Source organism: Agelaius tricolor, unplaced genomic scaffold, assembly GCF_023055355.1.
Source record: "Agelaius tricolor isolate 1412-34295 unplaced genomic scaffold, bAgeTri1.0.p SCAF_34, whole genome shotgun sequence".
Taxonomy (NCBI): domain Eukaryota; kingdom Metazoa; phylum Chordata; class Aves; order Passeriformes; family Icteridae; genus Agelaius; species Agelaius tricolor.
The window spans coordinates 6,590,858-6,612,390 of NW_027269294.1; the positions used below are offsets into that span (position 1 = coordinate 6,590,858).

The 21,533-nt window shown below is 38.5% G+C and overlaps 1 long non-coding RNA gene across 1 annotated transcript; it reads left to right on the forward strand.

Moving 5' to 3' along the window:
- The first annotated feature begins 1,666 nt into the window (after positions 1–1,666).
- Positions 1,667–9,160, forward strand: LOC139602539 (uncharacterized). Its single transcript, XR_011683294.1, has 3 exons — positions 1,667–1,792; positions 7,103–7,271; positions 9,052–9,160. It is a non-coding gene; the product is annotated as an uncharacterized lncRNA (long non-coding RNA).
- The last annotated feature ends 12,373 nt before the right edge of the window (positions 9,161–21,533 follow it).

Here is a 21,533-nt window from a genome sequence, read left to right on the forward strand (position 1 = left end):
ATACTATCAATCCTAGGAAGAGTGCATTGTCTAATTTAGTATTTCCCTGGTGGAGATGACGATGAGATTCATAATTTGGTGCCAGTTGCATGCCTGACAGATGGGGGGCAAAAAATGAGGTGAATTTTTGTGTCAGCTGCTTGAATTAAATAGATATTTAATTCTGAAGAAAGGTTTGGGCAGGCAGGCTATCCTTACTATTTTAAATGAGATTTCTTCCAAATATTTTGAATGATAAAAATGGAGTGATATTTTACAGTATCCTTATCACTGTGTACAGTGAGGGGTTGCCATCAAGATGATGCTTCAGTTTTTAGCTTTTATATTTTTCAGATTCTGTGCTGCTTTAGTGTGTGGGTCTGGGTTTCATATTTAGGGGACGGTGAGCTCTCTTTGCAGAGTAGGGAGACAAAACAATTCCTTCTCTAGCAGTCCAGATCTCAGGCCCAAGAGCATCAACAACATGGACTGAAGAGAGGAAAACAAGAAGGATGGGACTTCATGGACTAAAGCTATAACTGGACAATTGACTCCAACATGCAAATGGACCAGAACTGCTAAAGGTGTGAGACCCCATGACCAGTTGTCCATTTTGTGACCATTTTGGGTTCATTTTGGGTGTAGCCCTGGCTGGGCTCTTGTGCCACCCAAGGCAGATCACATTGAGGCCTCCTAATAAATCCCTGCTTTATTCTTTAACACTGTCTAGCCTCTGCTCTAGGTCAGCCTTCACAAGCACCAAAGAGACCACACATTTCAAGAGATAAGATACCTGTTATCTGTCTTGCATGTGTTTTTTTTACACCAGAGAAAGTAAGAAACAAGGGGACTCACTTTTGTTAGGAATCCAAGAGCCATCTGCAGGCAGCCCCTGTTACTCTTAGGATTCCATTGCAGCATAAACGTGCTAGGAGCTGTGTCTAACATGAGATGGATGCTCAGCAAGTGCTGATGATAGTTCATGCTGCTACAGTTTGAGTACTCCAGATCTGTCTTGTCACAGTGAGAAATTGCTGTTGGCTCTAGGGCAGAAGGCAGAGAGGAAAATCAAAGTTTGAGATGCTGTTTCAAACCAGTACCTCTTCCAAATGTGTTTGCAATTTACATTTTCTATTTCACAAACAATGGGAATACAGAGAATATTTTGGCAAATATAATTTTTTAGAAGGAAGGTCAAGTGATTATGAATGCATTTATAATTTTTCTCTTTCACTGCACAGCAGGGAAACCATCAGCAATTCTGAGTGCAAGTAAATATTGAAATGCTGCAATTTGTTTTTGAAGAACCAGTCAAATATTTACTGTTGTATATAGCGCCCGCTTTTCCATTACTTGCCTCATTTATTGAATGCTTCAATTATACATTCAGGAAGGTGATTTTGTGTTACAGTAAGCAGTTTAAACCTTGCACTGCTGGAAACTGTAGTTGAAGTTTTAAAGAATTTAAAACAGGATCAAATAAGCTGGTGTGCTGCTCTGAGCCACTAATGCTGATGTTTTGCTAATGAAGGTTGGTTGATTTGCAATCATTCTGGTTCCTTGTTTCCTTACAAGGGTGTGGACACACCACCACTTTCTCTTCTTGATGAGTCCACTTTGCTATGAACATCAAGTGGCATTAATGATTGTAATGGTTTAACTACAATTAACTACTTTTGATCTTTTCCAGAAGGTTCCTGAATAAACACCTGGGCCAAGTCATTCCTCCTTTTACATGTGAGTGCCACGGGCGAAGGTTTTAAGGGAAACCTAGAGGGCCTTTATACTGCTGGACCTTTATATCCAGATGCAGGTATTTAAATGAAGTTAGGAACAATTGTATGATATAACAATTTTATAAATGTTATGATGAGCTCTGCAAAGGGAATGGGAGCTCAAAATGAGTTTAGGATAAACAGTTGTTGGCTGTTGTACAGCTCTTTTAGATGCAAATGGTGTAAGGTTGCTGGGTAAGGTTCTTATATTTGATATAGCTATTATATAAGGTTCTTATATTTGATCCCCTGATATGTTTGATGCTGAGAGAGGAATGTTATTTTTATCTAGTGGATAAAAATTTGATAGTCTATTTGATAGCTAGGAAGAGCTTGGACCTTCCTGCTACTGAAGCTTCAGTGCTATGCTGATATGCCCAACAGGAGAATGTTTTGTCAGCATCTCTCTGTAGTCACTCAGAGGAGATGAGCACACTCCAAAAGTCATTCATTCCTCTAACAACCTGAATTGCTTTCTGCCAGTGATCTCTAAGGATTAGGGAGGGAGCTTATGGTTACTGCACATCTGCCTTTGCTCCCTTGGTTGAGTGTGATTAATCTCAACCTCAACACTGTAGGATTTGCACAGAATGGTAGTCTTCCCCCTAAATGTAACAAGAGAATCTCTGGAAATACATTTCCCAGAGCTTGATGAAGATGCTAGCAGAATTGGCAAAGTAACTTTAATTTGAGACTTAATTTTGCAGTTAATCTAGTAAAGACTCTATACCCTGAAGCATTTCCAGGAAGCCATTATGGATCTTGCAGTTGAGACAATGTACATTTCTTGAGGAAGCTATTAAAGGAATTGGCTTCTCAGAGTCCCAGAATGTAATAAAGGCATTGCTTCTTTTATTTAGACATCTATGAATGTAAACTGATGTACAGGTGACTGAAAGGGAAAGAATCCCCTAATTTCTCTAACAGGACTCAGGTTGTGGAGAGCTGGTACCAGAATGAGAGTAATGAAGAAATAAAATTTCACAATTGAAGCACATAATAATGTGGAAATAGATAGGGAATTTCTTGAGGAGGAAAGTCAAGTTACAGAGACTTTGGTCCATTATTAAAAGAGTGAGAGGAATATTCAGTGTAGATATCCCTTTTCTGTGCTTACACTGTATTTCTTAAGGCGTTCTAAATGTTTAACAAAGTTCACACTGCAATAAAGCTTAAACCCCCAGCACCAAGCATTGTGCCTTCCTAACAACATTCCCTGTTGACCCTGCAGATTTCTTGGCAGGAAGCTAATGGTGAACTAAAGCTGCTTTTGGAAGAGCACCGACTGCCCTCACTTGCCCTCCTTTCCTGGAAAACCATGCCAGTGGGGCTGAGGGATGAGGGAGAGCAGTGGGAGAGTGAAATGCTTCTGTGCCAACTCCTTTGTGCCACTAGGGCAGAGTTCCTGTTCATAATTAAAGCCCTGCTAAGGTGGCTGCTGGAGCATAAACCCTTCTGTAGCTTTCACAGAGCCTGGTCACAATGACTTTGCATAGAACTGATTTCTCTGATGTTTTTCAAAAGGCAGTGTTCAAGTAAACACACTCACTCTGTGGAAACAGGGAGAACAGGCAGGGAGAGAGAGTTTTCTGTAAATATGTACGAAGATGGTGCTGCTCGGTAATAATAGCAGATAACTGATAATTTTGCACATAATCAGTGCTATCACTGAGCTAAACAAAGCCCTTCAGAAATGAGATGAGCAACTGCTTCATCATATCAGGAAATATTGCTGAAGTATGAGGGGTAAAGGAGGCTGTGATTTGAAAGAGAATGTTCTATTCGGCCACGTATATTGATGCATTCAAAACCAAACCATCCAGATGGAGCTGTGTCACTCACAGTTGTGTGTTAAAAACCTTGATTTTGAAAGCAACCTGCTCTGTTGAAATTAACAACCTTTCCTTAAGGATACTTGTTGAGAAGGAGTTCTTGAGATTGCTTAAAGAATGACTGGCAAGGGTCTCAGCAAAAGAAAGGATTTAATATTAAGCGACAGCACGGAAAGGCTTGTTGGAAATGCTCTCCCTGCTACTTACTACAGGGTTAAGGCACGCAGGGGAAAAAGCAAGAAATAAAGTTCAGTCAGTCAATCCAAGCAGCAATAAACAGAAAACTATCTGTGTGTGTTTAGGTGCATGTGACAAAGGGAGAAAAAGGGCAAGGATAAAAAGGAATATGGCCTGACAGCAGGCTTAACAGCACTCACCAGTACTTCAGTTGTAACTTAACAATTTAATAAAGGAACTACACTTAACAGCATTTAGCTCAGCTTATGACTTAAATTAAACTTACTTAGAGGCTTAACTTCCTTAGATGTCTAAAGAACTCAAACATTTGAGAGAGCAGCATTTCTCCCATGTTTGCCACAGCAATTGCACATGTGTATGCACACAAAGAGTCACTGCAAGGTATGCACCACCACGATAATATACATATATAAAACAATATCTATATAAATATATGTTTCACAAACCTTTGGAATTCATAATGTTTTAAAGTGCTTTAAGTGTCCTTGTGAAGTTATGTAAATGGGAAAGGAATCTCCTACATTTCAGACATAAAAATATCTCACGTGGCAGTCACCTCCAAGATTTTTTTGCATTTTTCTTTAGGAAGGCTACTGGCATGCGTAAGTGCATGTGTTTCCAAAGCTTTACCATCTCAGAACATAGATTGGAAAGGACCTCAAAGCAAGTCTGTCTCAAACATGTTTCTCCCTTCTTTAGTGAGAGCTGGGTTCAAGGTAATGTTTTTCTGACTGTTGATGTTAAAATTATTCAGGTTATTGATGGCAATGTGTAATTTATAGTTCTTATGTTACATGAAACATGAATTTCACTTTTTTAGTTACTAAGGAACACTTAAATTCATATAGAAGCAATGATTTTTTTTTTTTCCAAAACCATTTATTTCTTTTCTGAACTGGATGAGCCAGTTCTCTTGACATCACTCAAGCTGACTTGAAATAGAATACTGAAAACAAAACCTTCAGGATTTCATGTGCCAGGATTAAAGGCAAAACAAATAATGCATAGTGCAATCAATATTAGAAGCAAGTGTTTCTCTTGAGACTAGGCCAACAGCAGACAGATAGAGTTCAATGTACAGAAATGTAAGCTTATTAAAAGCAGAAGAAACTAAATAATCTGGGGAATACCTGCTGAGTGGAACAATCATTCAGCACATTGATCAAGAAAAAGGCTTAGGGATTATTCTGGAAAAATAAATGTTGAAAACACGATCTCATTGAACTCAGTTTCACTAAAACAGGCAAATTGTATATTAGGTTGTATTAGGAAAATGAGAAGGCAGAAGATCAAGGAAGGTTACTGTGACCACTTAATACAAGCTACCAATCTTGCTGAACAGTTTTATTATGTGAAATGTATTTAATGAGGTGGCCAGGCAGGTTGTTGAAATCTCCTTTGGTAAGTCTGTCAGTTTAATTTGTTTTGTCCTCCAAGCTGGGGGTTTGTTCTTCCAGTGCTTTGTGCTGCAGGAAAGTACATGAGGCTTGTTGCTGTTTTCCACCTGTAGCTGTATGAAAAAGGATTTCAATGATGTTGTTGATTTTGATTTTTAATTATTAAATTAATTCTGCATTTTTTAATCTGGATGCCAAATTAGGGTGTACCCTGAAAGTGTAATTTCAGTGTTTTACCAAGAATGGGTCTGGTTAATTGGTCCTACCTGGTCACTTGTGCTTAGTTCCACTTCTGGAAAATCTCTGCAGGATAACAGCTGCAAAGGAGATGAATGTTCCAAGCTGCATTCCTCCTCTGTAAATGTGTAGTAGATAAGAGACACAGAAAAACACCTAATTCTAATTCTCTGTTATGCAGTTACATTAGCTATTTGAAAAATACATGCATGGTACCTTTCTGCACTTATTTCAGGCTGGCAGCTCTTCCTATATCAGATGTCAAGCATCCCTGTTTTGTCCTTGTCTCTATTAAAACACTATTTGAAATTCTGGGATATGGCTCTAGAAGCATTCAGAAATGAATAAATGAATATATTATTATTATTTTGATGCTGATAGTATCAGTCTTAAAGAGAGGGGAAGCAAGCAAATAGAACAATTTACAAATTGGCAAGGAAAACAAGAAAAACCAAAAAACAACACAAAAGCTCCATGAAGTTCCCAAATACAGTGGCTGAGCTGCCCCCCAGCAGAGGATGCTCAGCAAGACCTTGCATTCCATCTTCATTTAATTGCTGTTGCCAGTGTCAGTCTGCAGAGCAAAACTGGCTTCTGAACCAATTGCAAAACATCACAGATGGGTTTCTGACTTAGGGAGGTTTGTGCAGATGTCGCCAGAGGATGTTCTGTGAAGGAAATTAATTACAGGTGTTTAATTTCCCATCTTCCCCTCTCCTGAACAGCTTTGCATGATGGCCTTGGCATTATTGTCATATGGCAAACTCAGTGCTTTCCTGTGGCTTTGGAACAGCACCTGCTTCTGTATTAGTCATTAGCAAATGGGAAACTCAGCAGACAGGAGAGCTGAGGTATTTTAGCTTTGTAGCATGTTTTTGCATCTTTGATGGAGATGACAATAATGCCATTTCTCTCTTTCACCTATCCAGGCAAGATATGGCCTGAGTGAGGAAAAAAAGCAAATTGGAAAAATAGATGTTGTGGGAGCAGTGATTGCTGTAGTATTTATGCATGGAAGAAACTTCTTATCTGTAAATCTTATACCCAGGAAATTCTGAATTATGCAAGAGAAACTTCAACTGTGGGAGCATTGCCTTAGCCCAGATTGAATCCAGAGCTTTCTGAAATCATGTTATGTGCAATGCAGGCCAATATCAAATATGGTTAAAACTCACTCTGTTCCTTCCATCCTCAAAAAAACCCATTTTTTCGAGGGGCTGATTCTATTCTAGGCAAATAGTGGCAAAATAATGCAATCAGGATATTACTGTTGTTTTTGTAACACCAGGAACTGTATTGTCCCTTATAGACAAAGGAGGAAAACTGGTAATATTCCTTCCTTGAGGGTTTGATTATTGATAAATATGAAGCAGAATCCAAGTTACTGAAAGAGGATAAAATGTTGAGGATTTATGTGCTGAGGCCAGTGGGCAGCCTGGGATGAAGAGATGGAAAGAAAGATGTTTTCCCTCAGGGCTCAGAGGGATGACTGGAATCAGTTACCCAGAAATTTCTTGCTTTTTTTTGTTTGACCATGGGGCTGAGGGCAGAGCTGAGGCTGGGAAAGGATTTACCAGCCCACCCTGTGTTTGTCTATCCTAATACAGGGGGTGGCCTTTTGACATTTTGGAAGCCTGGCATAATTTTATCTTCTTTTTAAATAAAATCTGTGCTCCGTTTTCAGAGCTCCTGGCACTTCTAGTCTCAGGAAGAGTAACCCAGCTCCCTGACCTCTTGGCACTGTGCAGGGCATCCTGCTGCCTCCTTTCAATGGCACAGTCATGCCCAATTCCTCCATCTTCCCTTCTGCAGAACTGGGAGCCCTGCAAGGACAGTGCCACAACCAGCAGCAGGTAAAAGCTGGCATGCTATGAAATAATGCTTAAATTCCAAACAACAAGGCAGGAAATTCCTAAGGAGGAACAGGGAATGCAAGAGGGGTGGTGCAGAGACCATGTTTTATCCTGGGATGGAGATTAAATATGTAATTTTAATAGACACAGCCTCTGACTGCACCCTTATTTACTTGTGATATTTTATTCAAAGCCCTATTTTCAGGACTTGCCCTGTTGAATCCCAGTGAGCATGCTTGGGGTGAAGAAAAAGCTTCTGTGTTTTCCATATTTCACAAGGGAAATTTCACTGTCTTTTTAGATATTGTTTGTAAGACTTGAAAAACTGCAGAAGCTGGGGGAGCATGGAAATAAAGAAGATCGGCTTTGCCCTTTTAAAGTGTATCCAATGCCATTTTTTTTATATTGAGTCTCATAGAAAAGAAATGGAAATCTCATACTCCATATACCTCCCACTGCTACTAGAATCTGTTTTTCACTGGGCTACATGAGAATGGGGTCATGCCATACTGTGTTTAACAAACTAGGATGCTGTTTTGAGAAAATTCTTCCTGACTCCCTCCTAGGAGTTGTTTTATGTAGTGATAGATTGAATTGACATGTCCCTATAAATACTTTCTCTTACTGAGACACAAAAAAAAACTGGTCAAAATACTCAAAATTTATTTCCCTTCAGCTCTGAGTTCTACTGCTTATTCCTGAAACTTCACAGTTGTACTTCCAGTGTCCAGTGTGGATTCACTTAAGTTTATAGGATTTGTTTTCCCCCTGGATGGTTTCCATGCATACATCATAACCAACACTCCTAATGTCTGCAGTGCATGGCAAGTATGTGCTTCTTGCAGCAGAATAAGAAGTTATCCTTTAGCATAAAATAGCCATTAATCCAAGGCAATTGTATAGAACACTCTTTTGGTACCAAGTTATAGCAGGCCCTTGACACTTAGTTGTTGATGTGATTTAGAAGAGTAGTACTATCCATTTTCAAAATAATTCCTTATTTTTTTTATTTTTTATTATGATAATACAGTTTTTGAAAAATCCTTGAATATATGATTGCATGTTTTGAGCTCTTTTTGTGTGTGGAAAGAGTTTTAGTTTCTACAGCAGAGGATGGAATGAATAAAAAAGGCAGTGACTTGTTATGTATTATTATATTATATGCAGAGGCTTAGAAACTGTCCTCAACATTATTTAAAACCATATAATAATGTCATTGTTTGGCTATCAAAGAACTTGGTACAGGAACAGATTTCCCTTGGGTTTTGTTAGCAGAAGAACATGGAGAGAGAGGGTCTTCAGTAAGATTTGGGTCTTAAAATTCTGATTCTTTTTCTTCATCTTCTGAAAATGATGAGGTGGCCAACCTTGCATTGGATTTTATGATGTCATTTGTTGTTGTCATGTTTGTGTAATTTTTTGCTTGAGATAATCCATATGCTATTTACAACTCTGACAGAATCCAAGGTATGTGCCCTTTTATAGTTGAAAACAAAAAATTGCAAGTAGAGCCTGGGACTGATTTCAATATAAATTATTCTTTTTTTCTGGTTCTGATTGTATGTTCGCATATTGTGTTTCCTCTAGCGTGTATTTTTTTGTCCCTTGTTAGACTCAGCTTGTAGTGGGAATGATGTTCCTTCCTATAGGTGCTTGGATCCAGGTTGGAGCTTCTGTAGGATTTCTGCAAGATGTGATCTGTTGGTAGTGCAGCCAATAACACATGAGCACCACATGCTATAATAATCACATTCTTGTTCATGAATTTCCTATTTTTCAGGAAACTGGAGCTTCTGCTATTAATTTGTAATCAGCTTTGTGAAGAGTTGTAATTAGACATTTGGACAATGCAGCATTTTGCTTTCCCTCATTGCTCAAAAGAACAGGTGAGTGTAGGAAATTACCTCGTAATGGCCCTGAATGACATTTAATTTTAATTCTTCTTCATCTGGTCTTATTACTTTTATTATAATTACTTATTTATTATGTTACTTTTAAGCATTTTTGCATGCTTATTTGGATTGTTGGATGGATTTTATTATGTTGGTGTGTCTGATTGTTCTTGCTTCAAGTCAGAGTTTAATTTATAAACCCCTAAATTTTCAGTGCTGTTGTGTGAACATAGATGCCATGTAAGCCCATATCTGTTTCCATTCCTTGCATGTGGAGCTGAAATGGATTTGGAATCTTTATCTTGTGCCCCTGACTGCTTCACTTGCCTTTTAATCTCTCTCTCTCCAGGATTTACAGGGGCTTTTCAGTTTCATGGAGCATTGTGAATAACTGCAATTATATATAAAAAAAAATCTCAGAAGAAACTCTCTTTTATGGTTCTCTTTTTTCCCCGTGTGGAGCTCCACTTGAGCCCTGACACAGAGCTTCTTGTTTTGCCAGACATACTCCATGGCTGGAGAAGTCTGTGCTGCAGTGCACTGAATATCTACATTAGGTTGGGCAATGTGTAATGGCTGAGTTTCAGCACTGCCCAATGGAGAAATCTCCCTGTAAACTTCAGTTCTGAACTACAAAAGTATAGAATCCAGGATACCAGCCATAACATGTGACACTAAAACGTGCTTTTCTGAAGTTTACAAAAGTTATCTGTTCCTTTTTATCAAGTTTTCTCCATAAATCCAACCTTTGTAGTGCAAAAGTAGTGCACATTTATTGTATGTAGTGCACAATTATTGCATGGCAATAAATCTCTGCTCTCAAAAGCAATGATTTACAGGAAGAGCTGAGAAAATGAAGGTATTCAGATATTAATGGTATGATCATTTCAGCCCACATCACTGCAGTAGTCTGGGAGATTTTATTTAGAAAATCTACATTTTTAGATTTAGGTTCTACCTTTTTGAGCAAACTATTCATATTTAAAGGGCATAGGTTAAAGTCCAGACTAAGAAGACCACTTCAGCTACAGAGTAGATGTGACTAAGATTAAAATAATAGCATTTCTGTTTGTGTGCAGCAGCACAAGACCTTAACACTGTGCTGCTTCCAGTAACACAACTGGACCATGAGAATTTTGGAGGGAAGAAACTCTTATTAGAAAATTTAACATAAATCCACCCATTTAAAATACTGAAAGTCTTGTCCCCTTTTCTTCTCTAAAACTTTCATTTATGGACTTCAGTTGTGGTTCTGGGCTTAACTTTCCTCCATGCACTAGAAGAAATTTCAGCTCATTTAATGCCAAGTCATTTTGGCATCTATCACAGAGGTAAATGAGGAGCTTGTAGTGTTGCATGCTCTCTGCATAGTGAGCAACTGGAAAATAACAAGGCCTATTAAAAGTAAGTTAAAAATGTCAAAACCAAAGAAATTAATGTTGTCTCCTACATCTTAAAGCTGCATTTGGTATATATTAAAAAAATATAGAACAAAAAAAATTGAATTAGTTTTAAAATTAAAAAATACATAAAAATATATTAGGAAAAGGTATTTTACTCTAATATTGAAAACATGTTCAAAGAGTTAGATCCTATTTTCTTGCTCCTGGGAGAATTTTACCTTTTAAAGTAATGCTAGCAAAGGATCATTGATAAGCTTTCATCTATTGATAGTATTGTTAAAGGCAGTCACTGAGTTAGGGATTTGGATATTTTAGAGATGAATGACATGCAGTTCTCAAAAATGCAAATTCTTCCCATGTTAACAGCTTTAATAATAACTCAAGAGTAGGATAAAAACCTTAAGTCTTCTGTACTGCATGTCTAACAAAAATTATAATTTGGCTTTTTATTTTTGGGTTGTACAAAACTGAATTTACACTTATGAGTCTGAAAGCACAGAAGCTGCCCTTGTAAAATCAGAAAACAGTGCCCATGTTGCAGCTGTTCTTAGAGGGGATATAGGCCTGTAATGAATTTCAGGGCATTTCCTCATATCTCATGCACACAGAAAGAGCTTTTATTGACTTCTGAGGAGCAGCAGATTGCAAAGGGTTAATCCAGTTTGAGGATTGCTTCTAAAAATGAAGATATTGAAGCTGAGATGAAACAATATCAAAATTTGTAAATCAAAAACGTTTTGACTCTTTGTAGTGAAGCAGGATTATTTATATGCAATAGTTCTCACTTTGTGGCACTTAAAATATCTGTGCTTTTTCATTTGACTTACATGTATTTAATGATTGGTTTGCAAAAAAAAAGTCTTCTTTCTGAATAGAGTGAAAAGTAAAAGTTGGTGTGACCAGGCTACAGACAACTTTACTGACTCAAAATTCAAATATTGGAAATGTAGGATCTACTTTTTACCAGATTTTTTTGTATAGCTTTCAAATGTTTTTTTTTTTATGTCTCAGTGTTTGTCTGACTAACCCACTTAAACATCTTTCTCAAGACATGCTGTATGGATTACTGGATGAATTCTTCTGTGCAACTCAGTTTTCTCTTTATAGCTGGACTGTATCTTACACAATGCATGGGATAAACACTTTCCTTTTCACCTCCTGCTGGATTGCCTGTAAAAAGCTGTTTTCTGTGGGATCTCAGCACATCGTTCCCGATGTCCAGAGATGCCAGGAGAACCCTTGGGGGTCTCGAAAACCCTGGAATGTTGCCAAGAGTGTTTGGTGGCTTGATTTTGATCCATCCACAGAAGTAACAAGAGTCTGAGGACAAGAGAATCACTTTAGGTGATAGGTGTAAGGTGTAAAAGAGACACATTTAGAGGGTGAGATATAGACTTTAAGGTTTTTGGTACAGGGGGGTTATGGAGACAAGATGGAGGGATCAGGGCGTGTCTTGTCCTTCTTCTTTCTTCTTCTTGTCCTCCATCTCCTGTGATGATGTTGGCACTTAGAGATTGGTTTCTAGTGAAGGTGCACTTGCTAACATGGGCGAAAAGCATTGGGAAATAAAGGTAAATATTGTATACGTAGGTTTTAGTATAAAAAGACATGACCGCCCCATGGGTGGTCAGAGAGTGCCTGTGACTGCTTGCAGATCAGACCTCTGTTGGGCAGACAGAAAAATTTTGTAGATAAGAAATAATAAACAACCTGAAGACCGAAAGCTGAAGAGTCCAGACTCGTCCTTTGCATCGCGCCCACCAAAGAACCACTCTACCCGTGTCGGGGCAGAGACAGACAGCCGGACCCGACAGTTTTCAAAAGCCAGCATTTAAGAGCAAAACGTGCTCTGGTGAGAATACAGGGAGGAGCATCACTCTGAGGCAGAGCTGGGGGTGCAATCACTCCTCAAGTCTCATTTCACTCCCCAAAGTGGCTCCTAGGGAAGTTGCTAGAAACAGGTTTGCTTAGGGGCAGTTCTTCACAGCCCAAGAAGGGAAGGGTGTAAAGAGCTATTCTGTTTTCTTTGCTTGTCTGTTTTCATGCATAAGTGTTGCAAAAAAATAAATAAAATCTGTGTGTGCAGTGGGATCCCAGGAAGCTGCAGAAAGTTGACTACTGCAAGGAGCTGAATCCACAGAAATTGCACATCTTTTCTCCCTGCCCTCAAATCAGCTTAGAGTGGTTAAAAAAGTTTCTCAGTTAAGAAAAGTAACAAGATTTAATAGAAGAAAATCAGCTGAATATGAGGAGTTGATATTATTTTTTTTATTCCTATGTAATATCAGATAATAGTGAGAAAGTGATTACATTTTAACTAAAGGAATTAAATAAAGCTCCAAAAACATAAATTAGAATTTAACTATGCCATTAAACCCCAATTTAATTAGCAAGCCATCATTACTAGATAATAAAGACCTAATACAAAATGCACAACAATTTCTTGTATACACAGGGAAAAAAAAAAGCAAGCAGTAAATTTCATTGAGCAGATGACTTTCTGGTACATTAGTAGAGGAAAAAAATGCTGAATGGGTGTTTTAGTATGTAATGAGGATGAGGAATTAATAGAATAGTTGGACAGCCCAATTTTGGCCATAAATGATTTTATACTTAAGGAAGATCCAGGGAATACCAAAAGAATATTAACAGAAGAAAATGTATGCCCTTGATTTTCTTGGCATGAAATTTTTTTGGACCTAAATAGCCAGTGAATTTATAGTATTTATTAAGTTAACTTGCCTTATTTTATTCATAATTTCAGAAGAAAACAGTGAGTTGAAGGCTTCACCAACTTTTGTGGAGATGCATGTCATAAGAATACCCAGCATGAGTGTATATTAAAAGGTGCTGGTTTTCCTTAGAGAAAAATACTCTTCAGGCTGATTAATACAATTTTGTTCTGCTGGATTTGTGTGCTAGCTTTGGTAGAACCTGCCTCAAGTTTTGCAGATGCCAGCAGACATTTAGTGACTGCAGTTTGGTGCTGCTTTTGATTTTCTGTCAGAACTTGTCCCTGCTATGTTTCCTGCACATATCAGGAAGGGTCAGAGTTCTGTACTTCTGGATGCCTTTTAATATAGTTGCTGTAGGCAGAACTTGCCTTGGTGGTGGGTTTTTTGGCATGGTACCACCAACAGCCAATTGCTGCAGGAACCACCAGAAATTCCTTTATTTAATTGCAGTTTGCTCACTGCTGAGACGCGGCTGGTGCCAGTAGATGGCAGTCGGGTACTTTGCTTCCACCAGCAGTCAGCTGATGAAATGATCCTTTTAATTTGGATACAGTGAATACTGTAGCTAAAAGAAATGCTTTTTAGCTTGATAATTCCCACGGTTTTGCTTCCCTCTGTGCCCTCATTATCGAGGTGCTGGCAGGAAGTCCACCCCTCTGCTTTCTCCTCTGCCTGATGCCAAGATTGCAACTTTTACCTTCCAGCTGTGTCTGTGTGGAGCTGAGAGCAGGTGTATGAAAGTTGCTGTGCAGCCTGTCCCCCTGGCACTGGCAAGACTAGATAATTTATAAGCTTCATGTTTTAAAACTCATTCTGTCTGAGTAATTTTAATCACCCTACCTGCACTCCTCCCTGTAGCATCATGAGGTCAGGCACTCTCCTGCGTGAGTGGCTGCGCTGTGTTGGTGGCTGGGGATGAAACAGTTCTGTGCTCAACCACAGGAGCATAAGGAATGTAATTTGTTCTTCAGGCCCAGCTCTTACAAGCTGTTAGGCACACACACAACTTGAGGCAAGTGAGCTGGAGATGCTCATGGATTTAGTTATCTGTAGATTTATGGGGTTTTTGAGCAGGGCTGGGGCGCTGTTTGTACATTGGTCTGTAGGACCCTTCTATTGTAAACAAGGTGCCCTGATGAAGGCAGGAATGATGACTCTGACTCCATCTCATCAGAAGGCCGATGTATTACTTTATTATACTATATTATATTAAATAATACTATACTAAAGAATATAGAATACTATACACTAAAAAATACAGAAATGATACTTACTGAATGCTAAAAAGATAATAATGAAAACTCCTGACTCTCTCTAGAGTCCCAACACAGCTTGGCACTGATTGGCCAAAGAGTGAAAATAACCCACAGCAGAATCCAATGAAACAATCACCTGTGGGTAAACAATCTCCTAACACATTCCAGATGAGCAAAACACAGGAGAAGCAAATGAGATAATTATGGTTTTCCTGTTCTCTCACTGCCTTTCAGCTTCCCAGGAGAAAACCCTGAGTGAAGGAATTTTTTCAGAGAATGTGAGTGCCACACCCTTCAGCATACTCTGGGGATGCACAGAGTTACTGTATTAACACATAGGATTGCATTTGGGGGAAGAATATATTGATATCTCAAATCTTTTTCTAATGCCACTTTCCACTCTGTCTAGATGTGACTTTAGACTGGAGGCAAAGCTGGTGATGTGTATTGTACACTCTGAGTGAAATTTTATTTACATGGAAGTGCTGCTTCTGGAACCAGATGGTCAACACCAGAGAGCAGTGAATGAACTTTCCTAATCAAGGTCCAGGTTTGCTTGCTTTTTTGGCTTTACCTCTCTCTGAGCTGCTTTAGCATTGTAACTTTAGTTGGCTTTAAACTACCACTTCTGTGTTTTCTGAAAGGTTAGGAAAAAATTAAATATGGGCTTAGATCAAACACTGACAGGCTACAGTATGTCCACAGAATGATGCTTAGAGAGTAGGCTTCATAACCTCAGTAAATTCTCTATTTAGTGTTGGGGTGGATGAGAATGTGCATAGATGTACTCTGCCATACCATTCCTTCACTGTTGCTGTGAAAGCATCTTAATCTGAAAAAGCAGTAAGATCAAGTGAATTATATCGTATTTTATGATATATATATAATTATGTCATATCTAACCCTGTATTTAGTGGTTTGGAAACAAAATGGACTTCAGAGTGCAAAAAATGTAGGCATATTTTATCTCAGAATTAAGGTAACATGCAACATATTCTCACTGGGTAAGGTAAGATGCCTTTACTGGTATAACTGGTGGAAGTATTTGTGCTCTTTGTACAAATCTGCAAGTGCTGTTGCAGAATCAGTCACTGCATTGTTGTAGCATGTCAGGCCTGGGCAGTTGACATAATGCACAACTATAATCACCATTTTTGTGATTAAAAACCAGGTGATCACCCATAATACTAATGGGCTCTTGCCACACAAAAGAAATAGCAATTAAGGTTCTTATGAATTATTTATACATTATTACTCCTCCCCCCCATTAGATTCTAAATTGAGGGTTAGCTTTAGATCACAGTTCTGTGTGGAGATCTGTAACCCCTCTGAGCTGCACATGCACTCATTAACTGCAGGCACATTTGCACATGGGCTGGATTTCTCTCCTAAAGCTGCCAGTCTATTAAATAAAGACCAGGTTCCATCTTCAAAGCCCTGCTGCTGTGTTGCTTCCTACAGGAATGTGCATTTTTATGTTTCTAAAAGCTGTCTTGGCCCAAGGATTCTCTCTCAGGTTTGAGCAAATGACCAGCTGTCAAATTAACAGCAGTGAGGGTTGCTTTTGATTTTACTTTGATTTCAGGCAATTAGTATTCAGCCTGTAGCAGTAGTCTTATTATCCACAAAATTTTAAAGAAATTTGCCATACTCCATGTGTGTGTTTGTGCTGCCAAGATCTTCTGGCTGTGTGAAAGAAATGAGCAACCTTGGGCCATGTCTCACTGGCTCTTTCTGTCAGGTGATGCTGAAGACATTACAAAGGCATTGCAGACTTTGGGGGGTCAGTTTGACTCTAATGGCCTGTGAAAAAAAACCAAAACAACCACAATAAACCATTACTATTAATATTTAGCCATTAAATGGAAAGTTCTCATAGAGAATTTTTGGTCCCAACAAGCTTTACATTGTTTGAAGTAAAACCAGAGCCTGCCTTTGCATGAAAAGTGTGTGCATGAGACCTAGAAATCATTGGAGAAAAAATGCTCTGCTTTTCCCCAAAATAACTGAAGTATAGAGTAAAGCCTTTATTAGCTCTTTCTTCCCCAAATATTTCCGGTTTTGGTGTTTTGCTGGGGCCTTTTATTTGTTAATAATTTTTTTGATTTCTGTTAAAAGTCAGTTTAGTTGCACTGTTGAGATTGCAGGATGTGATCTTGTCTGTGTGATGTGTTCTGTGGGTACTCTGACTGCTGCTATTGTCTTGACAGCCAGAGAAATGTTGGGTCTCTTTTTCTTAGTGAATTCTGGAAGGTATTTTTCCTTTTTAACCTTTCTGAATTGGATGAAGGAGGGGAAAACTGGGGAGGCAGACAGGCTGCAATGGAAAGCTGATCAGAACTCAATCTTGTGACAGTTTTAACTGTACTACTGATGAGTAAAATATTCAGAAGTAACAGATTCTCACAATTGCTGGCATGGCAATAGTGAAACTTTGGGGTCAGAGTGCTGTTACCAGTGCTTGGAAGCTCTCAGTAGTACAAAAGTTGCTGATAAAATCCTGACAGCTCTGGGATTTTGCATTCCTTAGTAAATCCTGTCTCAGATGTCAGGGTTTGGATTTTATTTTTCCCTTTCCCCCTTAACAGTATGTTTACAGGATTCACAACAATATCTTGGGATTTGTTCTTCTTGTAAAGCCAGTAAGAGTGATGTGGTTAATCTTCTTCACTGTGTTCCAAACGTACACCCTGTTCCTCAGACTGCCTAAGTAAGTATTTAGTATTAACCAATATATATCTCCTTGTTGTCTTCTTTGCATTCTACTTTCCCAACTCTCATTTTTGTAATCACAGTGATACATGTATTCTGAATGTCACTTTTATAGTACCTAATCTAGTGTGGTATTAGCATAATCTCCTTTAATTTTTATGTTCTTAAATATTTTTTCTTCCCTCTGTTTTTAATATGAAAAAGACCCAATTGGATAAAAGTTGAAGAAATTCACAAATTCTTTTTAGTTCTCTCTTCTGGCTACTGTCTGAAAAAGAAGTGCTAGCAGGAGGGCAGCTTTTTTAGAGAAACCTGAGTTTACTGCACACAGTTCCCTCCATTGAAATGCTAAAAAGCACAGCTTTTCAGCAGTCACTTCCCTGCCCAGTGAAAATAGAGTTCCCTTCTCCTGTTATTTTATCCACAGATTCAGTATCTTACCTTTTTTCAAATTGAATTTTGTAAGCCACTTATCTGCCCGTGATTTTAGCTTAGCTAAATCCATGAGAATTTCATTGCTTCCCCATTGTGCATTTGTTGACTCGCCCGTTCCGTGCGATCAGCACATTTCACCGCTTTGCTGTACTTCCCCCCCTCCTCGTGTTGATAAAGAAAACAAAATCAATACCAATATTCAAGTGCTCCACAAGTCAGCTTCTTCCACTTGGGCCTGCCTCTAGTCAATAAGTACATTCTGGCTCTCTTGTGCTCGCTGGTTTTTATGCTCCCAAGCACCTCATCTCTTATGTCTCACATATTAAAGTGTATACAGGGCAGTAATTTGCAGCAATCATGAGAAGCTGGATGCTGCTTGGAGTCAGGTCTCTAAAAGGCTAAATGAAAGATTGTGGCAGCCCTTTAAAAAGCAGAGAAATTTAGAAGGGTTATCCCTAGAGTCTACCTGTAAAGAAGAGAAGAGCATACCTGTTCCCTGTTTATTTATTCCTGCCTCTATATTACAAGGCTCTTCTGTATAGCCTCTATATATATATACATATCTATACATACAAATATCTATATATATGATAGGGCATGATGATATTGGCTATTCCTGAGTATGAGGCTTTGATTTTAATATCAATTGTCATGGTTACACGATGATATTCTGTCAAGATCTAGCTCAAGATACTCTATACCAAGAAGGCAGGTTCCTGACATTTCTGCGAGAATGGCAACTTTTAACTTCAGCTAAGTGATAGACTTGTGGTTAGTCCTTGCATTGATCACTGAAGAAATCAGGCAAACAACATCAAACTGCTGCTTTTGCTCTCCACAGAGCAGACCTCAGCCTATTTTTCAAAATATTTAAAATCAGTACAGAAATAAACGTCTTACAAATCATAAAATGTTATGTTGCAGCAATGTAATCGTGTTTGACCTGGCATTTAATATGAAGCCTACTTAATTCAGGCTCCAGCTCAAATAAGAATTTTCAGTGAATGAATCTATGAGAAAAGAGCTTGTGAAAGAAGGAGAAAGATTTATGTATGCCTTTCTTTTTGCTAAAATGAATGGAAATATCTAGCATGAATGAATATGTTCTAGGAATTTCATTTTGAGCAAGGACTGGATGCTGACATGACAGTTACCTTTAGGGAGGGTGCTTGGTCTTATTGTACCAGTCATTTTACAAAAAAAAGAAAAAAACAGTGTGGCAGAGTCTACCCTTAGAAATAAAGAGTTTCAGTAAAAAAGAAGGGGAAGTCTGCAAGCCAGGGGAAGGAAGCATCAAGATGTGACATAAGCTGATTACAGTCACACTGTAAAGCAGTTTTATTTATGTCCCTTGAAATATAATATTTTAAGACAGCCTTCAGAAAAGGCTGAGAGATCCATATCTTCATGAAGCCTATCCTATTATATCCAGTTGTGAGTACAAATCAAACAGAATTTCAACAATGCCCTTTGAACTCCACAATAAATTCTAGACACAGAAGAGATGCTATCTTTTAATTTTCACAATATGGATTGTTCTCTTCCCATCTATAACAAGCTGATGTACTTTTTTTTCTGATAGCAACAAGCCTGTCTATTGGAAATAATGCCTAAAAGAACTTCTAGTGTAAAATATACCAGATGAGGTGCTGGTTTTCATGTTGCAAGCATTATGGTCTGAATTTATTTGCCTCTAATAAAAGAAGAAAGCCAAGAAACCCTGTACTTACGCTTCACCAGAAGCAGTTCTCTGTCCAAAACTCTCTTATTTTTGACATTTATCTGATTCAGTTTTAATGCATTATTGCTATAGGGTGAGCTGTTAGTCTTTGTCGTTATTTCAGGACTGTCTTCAAGGTCTCTGGGCAAGATGAGAAGCAGGGAAACAGCAAAAAGCCCAGTCTAGCCTTGTGTGTTTGTAGTATAGCATAGTAGATCTCACAGTTACTCTTCTTATGGCTATCATTCTCCCCCTGAACTGCACAGCTTAATTGTATTTGTCAGCAAAAAAGTAATTTGTTTTTTTAAAGGTGCATTTGGGTTTTTCCTCAGGACAAGCCTCTTGGCTGTGCTCACTGGCAGAAACACGTTCAGCAATTTGCATCACATTTGGACTGGGAGATCCATCCAGTCAGGCACCTGATTGAGTATTCTGTGCTCTGTTTCCTAATATTTGGTTGAAGTATTGGATTCCCTCTCTCCATAAAGCCATCATTCACAGCTACTGTGCTCTTCCATCCAGGAATCATCAGTGTCAGCATTGATGGGAACAAGAAGACTGACGGTCACCTCACTGAAAGCACTTCTTGGCTTAGCAAACCTGACTGTATTCAGTGTATTTCAGTGAAAATGAATCTAATTTCCCTAGTAAACCTGTTTTGAGATGCTGTGTTTAGTCAGGAAATAAGATGAAAAATATAATTCAGATACTCTCATAATTGCATAATGCATCACATTTAACATATATTTAACCAAAATTTAACTACCATTATAATTTTCTGTGCGCTATTAACTCACTACTGCTGCCAAAGTGGGCAACCACAGAGCATCTAACCAGCTAGCTAAAGGAAATAACCACAAACTAATTTGCTACTTTGTATATCTTAAGATATTTCAGTCCAATAGGATTTCACAAAGGAAGCAAACACAAACTATGCTGTACTATTAAAAATATCCTGGCTGCCTTTTTAACAGTGGCAGACTATCAGTCCTCAAACAGGTCTTGGTTTTAAAATTTTCAGAGTCAGTAGACAGATGATGGCTGTTAAAAGCCCCACACTGCTCTCTAATCAGAAGGTAAATCCATAAGTGATGGAGGCCAAGAGCACCACAAGTCACTCTTGAGTGTTTTGGTGACACAGCAGTAATGAACCCTCCATTTTGAGGTTCATTAAAGACCCAGTTAAATTAGTTGCTGGCTGTACCTTAAAATAATTCCTTTTGTTCCAGATGCACTTAGCTAGGTCGTGTCAGCTGCTTTGAGATTGTAATTGGCTTAGCTGCTCCCAGTGAGGGACACTTCTCCAGCTTTTATAGCAGCTGACCTGTCTCATACACTGAATGGAGTTCTGTAGCTTTTTGGTCAAGAGACTGAGTGAATTAAATCAGTCAGATTAAAGTAGACTCTTACTAGTAATGTGTTCCGTGGGTGCCTCCTGATCTCATATAAAAAGTGAAGAAAAGAAAATTTTATATACTTGAAGGAGTAAAAAACAAATAAAAATCTTACCCTGTATAGCATATTGTTTCTTCCACTTTTACTGACAGGCAACATCATAAAGGCAGCTGCCGAGGACATAACACAGACTTTAAAATGTAGATCGTTTAGGAGTGAAGCACCTTTCTACAAAGATCCTCACCTCTTCAAAGAAGCTTCTTTGAAACAAAACTCTGCAGATACTGTACATCATTTCAGGGGAGCTAATAAGTGAGCCTTTAAAGCTTGCTCCCATGATTTCCATAGAATTAATGGTAGATTATTTTCCAGGATATGATCTGCTTTTTCTGCAGATTACTAAAAATTGGTTAAAAAATTATTAGATACAGTGAACCTGAGTGGATTTCCTACCTCCCCCAACATCAGAATGGAAATATTTTGACTAACAACCTCTCTTTCAGCAAATTAGCTGGTGCAGGTTCTCTCTAGATGGCAGTGGAGCTCTGTCAATAGCAATTGTGCTTCCTTCCCCCACCCTCTTTCCACATCTTCTGGAGACTCATTTTCAGCTGTATTGCTCTATGATTTAACAGGGCTTTGATGCTGTGAGATGTTGGCGGGCACAAATCAGACTTTCTTTTCTAAAAGGATAATATACTGCTTTTTCAAAGT